Below are 11,292 nucleotides of genomic sequence, written 5' to 3'. Positions count from 1 at the left end.
TATACTCCTAGTGATCAAACTGACTTCAGTTAAATTATAAATTAAGAATAGGGTATGACTGAGGAAGCACTGCAAACTTCTTACATCTTCCTGAATGGAGATAACGTTTTAGGTTTTCTCTCTCATAAGAAGGAGCCCTCCCCCAAAACCCAACTCTGTCCTCCCTTAACTGGGAGAAGGTATTAGTTTTCTGATTAAATGTTCATATCCTACCCTCCCATTGAAATTGAGGGAAGTGCTGTTACCATAGCACTCCATCTTTTGCCATCACTTAATCAAAGTTCATTCTGCAGAAGATTGATTACTTGACTATCCAATCTTTCTGTTTTTAAAAATTGTCTTCTGTACACCAAGTGTTATACAGCATTCCATATCTCTGCTGTATACGTATCACTCACATTGTACTTGTAGGGTGTACATAGGTACCATATATGTATGAATATCATTTTGTTTAATTACAATTTTCTTTTCTCCTAAACAAAAAAGTCCAAGCAAAAACAGCAGTAATAACCAATGTCTAATTTCCTCTTTCTCAAATGTGTAAACTCATTTGTTATGCTGCCAGATAGAGGTGGGGTGGCAAGAAGGGGTCATTAGGATTACTGAGTGCAAGGAATGATTTCAAGAGAAGACATAAAGTTTTCTTGTTCGTTTTATAGTTATCAAGTTTTTTTCTGCCAAACAGCCCTGAATTTCTTGTATACATTTTCTCATGTGTTGTGATTATTTTAGCATTTCTGCAGATCTGACAATGTACCCCAAACTTAAGTAATTGTTAGTTATTCACTGAGATTCCAGACCTACCATTGTTCTATTCTGCTGATTGGAAAACTGGGTTAAAGAAACGCCCCCTCCCCCCAGTACTATTGTCAGTAGTTGAACCTGAGTTACTGGCCTTCCAGCTTCACCCAGAATCACCACTGTGATGTTTCAGATCATAATATTTACCTATTGCCGTAGATCAGGGGTCAGCAAACTATGGCCAGTGGGCCTAAACTGGCCTGCCATCTATTTTTTCTATGACCTGCAAGCTAAGAATGATTTTTACATTTTTAAATGGTTGGAAAAAATCAAAAGAAGAAAAATGTGAAAAATATGAAATTCAAATCTCAGTGTCCATTAAGTGAAGCTTTACTGGAGCACAGACATGCTCGTATGTTTACATGTTGTATATGGCTGCTTTCATTTTACAACAGCAGAGTTGAGTAGTTAATACAGAGGCTGTATAGCTCATAAGCCTAAAATATTTACTACTGGGCCCTTAGAAAATGTTTTGATCCTTACCATCTTAGAGGTCTCTAATGAATCAGTTTCCATGGAATGTTGGAACTGAAACAGACTTTTGAAATCATTTAGTGTTAATATATAAAAAAAAAATCTTACATTGATAGAGATAAGTTGCTTCTTCTTAAAAATCACAGAGTCAGGGGCTTCCCTGGTGGCGCAGTGGTTAAGAATCCGCCTGCCAATGCAGGAGTCACGGGTTCGAGCCCTGGTCCAGGAAGAGCCCACATGCCATGGAGCAACTAAGCCCGTGCGCCATAGCTACAGAGCCTGCGCTCTAGAGCCTGCAAGCCACAACTACTGAGCCCACGTGCCACAACTACTGAAGCCCGTGTGCCTAGAGCCCATGCTCTGCAACAAGAGAAGCCACCGCAACGAGAAGCCCGCACACCGCAATGAAGAGTAGCCCCCGCTCGCCGCGACTAGAGAACGCCCCGCACAGCAATGAAGACCCAACGCAGCCAAAAATAAATAAATAAATAAATTTATCAAAAAAAAAAAATCACATAGTCAGTGGACAAAACTGGTACTAGAACCGTGGTTCCATTGGTCTAAGTTTTTTTTTCATTCAAGTGTCTTTTCTCACATGGAGCTTATCTTACTTACGATGGGAATGATGTTATATAGTCTGGAGCCAAGGAGAGTTAATCAAAAACTTTCCTGACTTTGATCTCATGTCTCATCCAAATATACTGCACCATAATCAATTTATGGATACTTGGACTTTCATTATTTCAGCCAATATGAGTTGTCTTCTGTCTTCCACTTTTCTCATTTCTCAAAAGATGTATGGCCATCATGAAAAACTTTCTCACTTTTATGCTCTTCCTTTAAAAAAAATCTTTCTCTTTCAACAAAGGAATTCAGAGGCAGCTGACTTTCTATTCCAGTCTAAGCTTCTTAAGGGAGGTGAAGACAATTAGAAAAGCATAGGACACAGTTTTTACTCTGGAGCCCATGGATGGGCCATATGTGTGGAGAGGGGAGGTGGGTGTCCACAAACCCACCAAAGGGTAAGGTTTAGTGTATATGTGCATATGTGGGCTTTTCTGGGGGGGTCGGTGGTATCCATGGTTTTCATAAGATTTTAAGAGTCCATAACCCCAAGACGTGTTCTGGGGAGAAAGCTGCTCAGATGTGTGGTTGGGGAGACTGGTCTAGGTTCTCAGGTCTGTAAGACTTCAGCAGATAAAAGAGAAGAGCTCTTTGCTCACTTACATCAGCCCACCCAAGTTTTGTGTGTGTGTGTGTGTGCGGGTGTGGGTGTGGGTGTGTGTTTTACCTCCTCTGCCACTCATAGAAGTGATAAAAATTCATCAGATTCACATAACCGTTGAACTCAGAGGGTGATGAAATCCCAGTATAATTCTCTCCAAAGAACGTTCTGATTAATAGAAACTGCAGAGGAACTAATTTTATGAAAATAGCAAATGGGATTGTTTTAGCTGAAGCAAGCCGGGAGAGTGAGTGCTGGTGCCGAGCGGAAACAGCCGCGTTGTGCGGAGCTGACAGCTCCAATCTGGCCGTTTATTTATTAAATGTCTTTCTGCTGTAAATTATTAAGCCTGGATTCTGGGAGATGAGGGAGCTGACAGGATAAGACAATAGAACGGAAAGCAAACCTGGACAGCTTCCTTCAGAATTATTGCAGCACTGTGTCTTGTGAAAACCCCTGCCATCCCGGGTTTGGAGAAGGGGGAGAGTCCCTCTTTGGCGGGACTCAGAAATGGACGAGACAAGTAACATGCTTTTGATTTCTGATTTTTATTTGCCAGTTCTTACACATCAGAATGTTCTTCAGAGAAAATTCAACCTGTTGGCTCCACAGCTGGGAACCAGGCATTTTGTCTATTCTCTGCAAGGGCTGTTTTGCCCAAATAAGGAAGAACTTGGTCAGCTTTACCATTAAGACGTATCAAATGAAATGTTTTAGGGTCCGCAGCTGTGAGAAGACTGGGTTCATTTGGCTTATTTGACAGCTGGAAAGGCCTTTCATGATGACAAGGCGTTCTAGGGTCTAATTCTTTTTTTTTTTTTATAAATTTATTTATTTTGTTTATTTATTTTTGGCTGTGTTGGGTCTTCGTTGCTGCACGCGGGCTTTCTCTAGTTGCGGTGAGCAGGGGCCACTCTTCATTGCAGCGTGCGGGCTTCTCATTGCGGTGGCTTCTCTCATTGTGGAGCACGGCTCTATGCACGCGGGCTTCAGTAGTTGCAGCACGTGGGCTCAGTAGTTGTGGCGCACGGGCTTAGCTGCTCCGCGGCATGTGGGATCTTCCCGGACTAGGGATCGAACCCGTGTCCCCTGCCTTGGCAGGCGGATTCTCAACCACTGCGCCACCAGGGAAGCCCGGGTCTAATCTTAAGCTGAAAAAGAGGAAAAGGCTGGTGGACAGAGAGGGAGTAAGAGCTGTGATTTTGCTCATCATCGACTGAGAAGCTGGAGTTCTGGTAAACGGGGGGTGGCTGGTTTACGTGAATCTCAGGCCTCACTTCTAGACCCCTGTTTTCTAAAGAGTGTAACAGAGGGCAGGAGGCTTCATTTCCTGGCCAGGCCTTGTAGGGCTTGAGTTTCCTCCTGGGTGACACGGGAAGCATTGGAGGATCTTTGCGGAGAGGAGTGACATGATCTGACTTGTCAGAAAAACTGACTGGGTGCCAGTTAGTGTAGTCTGTGGTCAGAACAGGGCCTGATTCCCATAACACTGAGCCTCTCACTGGCTTTGGGTGATTCCTGCCCGGGATGTCGAGTGAGAGGGCTCCTTTGATTTCTCCTCACCTGTAGGATGGGTGGGACTTCTTTGTTCTTTGTGAAGTGGCGTCCTCTCCTGGAGAGTGCCAAGGCTGGTGATAAGGTGGAGTTTCAGGTTCCTCTGTCCTCCTACAGACAGGGAGGAGGATACAAAGAATCAAACAGCAAGAGAATCTGCTACCACTGGCCCTGCCCTGGGCTGGGTTTGTGATCCAGTAATCCTTTCTGGGGAGCTGATAGACAGCGGCTGGCAGGAGAAGGATTCCGTGAGTTCTGATTTCCTCAACTCTGGGGAAGGAGGAGGACTGCAGCCCAAGAGGCAGGACACCAGGCAGCTGCTGGGAGGCTGGCTAAGGCAACACTCAGCTGGAGCCTATACGGGACCTGCGGTGGGTGGGAGAAGGAAACGCACGAGGCTTTGTGGGAAAGCGCGAGAGTCTTGGAAGAACCGTGGGGTTTCTAGACTAGCAGATGTCTTGAGGCATTTTTACAGCCCATGGCAGGCCTGAGCCCCACGCTGCCTTACAAGATGGAGAGTTCGCTGTGCCCAGGAGCAGCTGAAATGTGCTCCTGTTCAGCGGGGTCACACCAATGAGTGTTCTCATCCCTTCTTTCGGGGTATTTTAGAACAGGGTCAAGCTGAGGCTGCGGGCAGTGTAGCCATAGTTCTTGAGCTCTGAGCAAAAGGAGATGGTCAGACCCAGAATTGAAGGATTTTTAAATATGGGTACAGATCTTATTTGAGTTCTCAGCTGCTCAAATTGAAAGGGCTTTTTATAGATCGGTGCTGTGTTCTGGGATTGAAAGGCCAAATACTTAGGAAGAAGCTCTAAGAGCTAAATCAGGATTAGGGATCTAATTCTCTCAGGGGCACACAAGTACCTAGGTGTGGCCCAGCATGAGAGTGCAGGCTCACAAATATCCCATGTTTTTTAATTGGTGAGGGTCCCTGTCCATAAGAAGGAAACAAATCTTGAAAATTTCATTTCTGGAATTTTCTGCCCCAGAACCTTGTTTTGCTAACCTTTGGGTACCATACCAAGCTATCCCCAATAGAAAATATTAACATAGGAGTTTGCTGCACAAACTCAGAGGCCCCGAGGGCAGTAGATGTGACTTAAGTTTATCTAATAAATACATGATCATAAAGAGAATTGCTTCTTTCATTGCTTTGCCAACATATTCTTCAGGTTGAGACAGTTAGGGGAGTCAGCACATGAGCAGGGGACAAGGAGAGAAGAAAGGAGGGGAGTGACAAAGAGCAGAGCGCTTGAGGAATGAAGAGAGTGAAGCCAGATTCCTTAAAGAAAAAGAAAGCACAGTGTGTGATCTCATCTGCAGTTGAGAAGGATGGCCATTCCTGAATGGTCATTTCCCCAAACCTTCTGTTTCCGGAGCTGAGCTGATTGCCCACTTATTAAACTCCAGATTCTGCCTGACACCTTGGTTGTGTTTTGACCTAAGGAATAAGGGCCTGATACTATTCACTTTAAGAACTGAGCATCCCCCATCCATCAGGTGGTGTTCTAGAAATGGGGGTGTGGAGATAGGTACAGTGTCTTTCTTCAGATTGTTCACATTCTACTTTCAAGACAAACAAGAAAACACCCTGTGTGATAAAGGCTACATCACAGGCAAATCTGAGGTACTTCCTACCTACAGGGGAGGAATTAGAGGGGCCAAGGAAAGTTTCCAAGGTGATGCTGAATTGGGCCTTTATGGATGACTGGAAATTAGTCACAGGGATAAGAGGGAAGAGGTTCCAGGCACAAGAAACAGCATATGCAAATATCTAGCAGTATAAGAGAGACCAGCAGAACAGGTGGGGGGACAGGAGTTCAGTGTCTGTGGTAGGCAGTGTGGAAGGCAGGAAAGGGTAGAAGATGAAGTGAGGGGTCATGGGGGCCTGTGTCATGAAGGGCTTGCGTGGCCTGATAAGGAATCTAAGCATTAACCTGCCGATTCTGATGAGGCACTGAAAGATATAACAAGAGAAAGTCTTTATACTTTTTGTGTACACACACACACACACACAGAGACAGCTCTTCCATAAATCTCTTATAGATATTTATCTGCTTCTCTGGCCTCTGCTTGAATATATTCAGGGTTGGGGAGCTTTCAACCTCCCAAATCTGCCCACTTCATTGTTGGATAGCTATAAACCTGAGAAAGTTCTTACATTGAGCCAAACTCTGCGTCCTCATAATTCCTGCTCATTCTGTCTAACCTTTGCCATTTGTAGCAACACATGAAAGGCCACTTGGAAAATATTTGAAGATACAATGAAACCTTCCCTTGGTTTTCAGTTTTCCAAGTTAAGCACACACAGAGTTCCCTCATTCTTTGTTTATTTCATCGATTCTAGACTCCTTTACCATCCCTGTCACAGCTATCTGGATGAACTGTGGTTTATTAAAGCATCTTTTAGAACCTGGCACTAGAATTGCTCATAATGCTTCACATAAGCTCTAAAAGTATGGAGTATAGCGATGTGATTACTTCTTCTTTTGAGCTGGACACACTGTGACCATCAGGGACTCTCAAGACCTTAGTTTGTTACTGGCCACATCTCACTGCTTGCTTTTAAAGCTTTTGATTAACTGAAGCTTCTAATTCTTCTGCACATTAATTACTGCCAAGTAAATTCTCCACTGTACTCAGTATGTGCAATTTACCTCTGAAATCTAAATATAGGACTTTACATTTATTTAAATGTTACTTTGCTAGTTTTCTAGACCACTAGATTCCAGCCTATTAGATTCATTTTTCAAGTCGTGATTCTCTTTCCTATGATATTAGTCAGCCTCCCTGCACATTTGATAAACATTTTTTGTATGTTTTAATCCAGGTCACTAATAAGAATATTGTCTAGGATAGATAGACCTTGGTATCAGTGGAGACCTCCTTCCAGTCTGAATATGTGTTCAGACAGCTTCAGTTTTGCCTAATGACCCATTTTACAATATTGTTCATGTGATTACTTTAAAGATACATTGTATTTGGCATTTTCTCCCATTCAAATCAATAAATGTTTATTGTTGACCTCCCATCTACTAGGTTCTGCGTTAGGTGCTGAGGACTCAAAAAATGATCAAGATATCATTCTTGTCTTAAAGAACTCATAGAAGTGACATTCATATATACACCAACTCCAAATCAATATGTGTATAATTAAATATGCATTACCTCAAATTTGTATTAGAGATATATATATATTTTCAATATAAAATATAATAGATAATATGCCATGTATATAATTTCATATTAATATTAGCAGTATAAATAAAGTATATAGAGAACCCAGAGAAAGGGGAGATTTCTTCATCATAGGAGGAAGAGGAGAAAGGAGGGCTTCATACAAGAGGTGACATTTTGGACTTCCCTGGTGGCGCAGTGATTAAGAATCCGCCTGCCAATGCAGGGGACGTGGCTTTGAGCCCTGGTCCGGGAAGATCCCACGTACTGCGGAGCAACTAAGCCCGCGAGCCACAACTACTGAGACCGCGTACCACAACTACTGAAGCCCACGCACCTAGAGCCCGTGCTCCACAACAAGAGAAGCCACCGCAATGAGAAGCCCGTGCACTGCGGTGAAGAGTAGCCCCCGCTAGCTGCAACTAGAGAGAAAGCCCGCGTGCAGCAACGAAGACCCAGCACAGCCAGAAGTAAATTAATTAATTAATTAATTAAAAAAAAAAAAAGAGGTCACATTTTAACAGAGCCTTGAAAGATATGTAGGATTTTTGTGAGATAAGTGGAGAATGGATATGGAAAGATATTCCAGACTGAAGAAACAGAATAAGCCAACCATGGAAGTGTGAATGTCTTTGGTTCAGGAACAGCAAATATTCTAATGTAGATGGAGTGCCAGTGTCAGGGAAATGAGCGGCAGGAAATGAGACAGTGTGTGAAGGGTCATGAATGCCATGTTAAGGAATTCAGGCTGTAGCCTGTAGGTGAAGAGTTTGGCTAAATCAGAAGTCTTTGAGCAACGTGATCCGATGTATCAAGGTCATAACTCTACTGTACAGGAAATGAGTTCAGTTTGGCAAACTTATCCTTAGTGAACCCATGTTGACTCTGGTATTAACCAATTATTAAGCATCTGTTTCATGAGCACCTCAACCTTTGTGTGTGTGTGTGTGTGTGTGTTTATTGAAGTATAGTTGATTTACAATGTTGTGACTATCTCTGCTGTACAGCAAAGTGACTCGGTTATGCACATAGAGACATTCTTTGTGAATATTCTTTTCCATTATGGTTTATCACAGGATACTGAGTATAGTTCCCTGTGCTGTACAGTAGGACCTTGTTGTGTATCCATTCTAAATGTAAGAGTTTGCATCTGGCAACCCCAAACTCCCAGTCCACTCCTCTCCCTTCCCCCCTTTCTGTGTGTGTTTTGCTCCTACTTCATCAGCTTCTCCACATTTCCTGACTGTTGCTTTGACCTTCGGGACTCTTGCCCTTTTTTTTATTTTATAATAATGGCGTGGTTCTATAGGTTTTTCTTTTCTTTTTTTTTTTAATTTTATTTATTTATTTATTTATTTATTTATTTATTTATTTATTTATTTATTTATGGCTGTGTTGGGTCTTTGTTTCTGTGCGAGGGCTCTCTCCAGTTGTGGCAAGCGGGGGCCACTCTTCATCACGGTGCACGGGCCTCTCACCATCGCGGCCTCTCTTGTTGCGGAGCGCAGGCTCAGTAATTGTGGCTCACGGGCCCAGCTGCTCCGCGGCATGTGGGATCCTCCCAGACCAGGGCTTGAACCCGTGTCCCCTGCATTGGCAGGCAGACTCTCAACCACTGCGCCACCGGGGAAGCCCCGCCCTTTTTTTTTTCCTTAGGTATTTGTGTTCTGTATTCTGTTGCTTTATTTGTTCACTCATAGCTTGCTCTGACCTTTACTATTTAATGTGTCCTCTGGTTCTGACCTCTGAGCCACAGCAATTCCCTGACCCTCAGAGCTGGCCTTGCCTCCACTCCAGTTGCTCATGTGCTTTCACTTCCCCGGGGCAGCCGTGACTTCTGCATTTTCTGTTCCTCCTTGGTCTCACCTGGTCTCACCCTTTGTGCTACCATCTTTGCATCATTTCTCTTTTCCAACTCCCTGACCTGCAAGTTGGGCCCATTTGCTCACTTTGGTTCCAATTCTGGCTGGAGAATGTGATCTTTCCTTTTTAGGAGCTGTATGGTACAGTTGAAGTGATAGGACTAACACACAAGAAACCCTCTAAGTTACAACTGAGTGACAGTTGGATGTACTAACTAAAAGCGTTCTATGAGTTTAGAGAAAAGATTGAGGTGGAAATCCAAGAAGGAATGGTCCATTGGACCAATCCATTAGGAGGAATGGTCCTTTCTAGTCAACTCCCTTTTAGAAAGGTTTGGATATTTGAGACACAAACATTTCTTGGGAAGAAGGAAGAACTCCTTGTGGACTTCCCTGTGATTGGCTCCAAAGCTGCCTGTCTTAGAGGAGCGGCCTGATCTGTGCCATTTAGCGGTGGTTGCCACCAGAAGCCTTACCCGCCTCAAGGAGAGAGCAATTTAACGCCATTCCAACTTAAGCACCATATCTACAGGGCGTGAAATTAGTTCCAGCAAGCAGCAAATTTGCTGCTAATAAAAATATTTAGCGATTCACTTGTCTTTAAATCAGCAGCAGAATATTCTTTTACTTGCATCAATGCTTGTTTCTCCCAATTCTAATGTTTGATAATCAAGCTGGCGTTGTTTAGCTAAAGCTAAACAGCAATTCTTCAGCTCTGCAAAAATTTGGGTTTCCTGAGAGGGAATTTTTTTATCTCTTTCCTTTGGTCAAGAATAGGCCTAGATGTTTGGATCATGGAGATGGAACACTTTCACTGGTTTGGGGGTCTTGGAAATAAGTTTTCATTCTCTTCTGTCTGCCAATATTATCTCCTGAGTCATTGCACGTGGAGAATCTGGGACGCTAAGAAAGGACACGATTTCTATCTCATGTTTAGACACAACTTTACCCTGTCTCGGTGCCAAACTCATTTTAATTTCTTTTCTGTCTCTTTTAGCCTCTAGTCCAGAGTGAGGGTGATCTAAAAACTGAAGAGATACTGTAGGACGTTAAAACTTCTTTTTCATTCATTCAACAAATATTTATTGGGCACCTCCCATATGCATTCTTTGTTTTAGGTCCTTCTTTGGATCAGAGTGTTCCAAGAAGGCTAGCATGATAGTTGGGTGAGAGGCTGACCTGATAGATGACACATCTTCTCCAGGTCACTGGAATAGTGGGTCACATAGACACCTACTTCTTTTTCTTTTCCTTATGGAGTTCATCGAAGAAACAAAGAACAGCAAACATTCTCTCTCTTATCCCTTAATTGGTCCAAGGGTCTAAATAGATTACTTGTTTCAAAGTCCATATAATTTAAAGAAAGAGTGTAGCGGTACCCCGGGGACTCTGTCTTCTACCCCAGAGGAGCATCTGGGGTAGAAGAGGGCTGGATCACCTTTCTTAGGCTCCTGGTAGAAATCAGTTTTGATCATCCTGACAGGAAGTCAAGATGTAAGCTGCTTCTGACACATACCACTATATCCTTCTCAGAAATCAGCCACCTTGAGATGCTGATGAAAACAGGCCTCTTGCTTAAGAGAGGGACCCTGGCAGGGCTGATAATTAGAACCAAAGACAAACGGAATGGCCTAACTAACGCTAACCTCACTGCTGGAGATACTGGAGGGCGTAGATTAAAAACACGCCACCAGGGAATGACACTTGGCAGTGGCCTGGAGGTCAGCATGGAGGCTCAGCAAGGGGAGAACCCCTCTGTGCATAGCAGCAGGAGGTATAGAGGACTGGAGATTAGGGTTCTAGGTACTGTGCTTGGTCCTTTCCCTCAGGTACACGACTCTGACGAAGCCGCATCTCCCCCTTGACATCAGTTTCCTTGTCTGTCAGAACAGATAGATTTTTACCCACCCTCCCAGATCGTCCTACTACAGCATGAGAGGATCGGAGGGTGACCGTTTTGAAGGGCCGTGAGAGATTCCCCAGAGGAGTAGGTACTGCGATGGAAGTCTGCATTTCTCCTGGGATGGAGAGCACGACATCAGGATACATTTAAGTTAGACAAAGCAAGGCTGTTCTAATCATAAGGGACGTAAGACCAGATTAAGTGGAACCACCTGCACTGAATGAGATATGCAACCCACCCCCGCTTCATTCTCTAATCTCCAAATCCCAAATATCTGCTACTCAGTGAGAGTCAAC

The sequence above is a fragment of the Eschrichtius robustus genome, chromosome 11 (assembly GCF_028021215.1).
Source record: "Eschrichtius robustus isolate mEscRob2 chromosome 11, mEscRob2.pri, whole genome shotgun sequence".
Classification (NCBI taxonomy): domain Eukaryota; kingdom Metazoa; phylum Chordata; class Mammalia; order Artiodactyla; family Eschrichtiidae; genus Eschrichtius; species Eschrichtius robustus.
The sequence above is the reverse complement of the archived record's forward strand: the minus strand, read 5'-3'. Positions refer to the sequence as shown.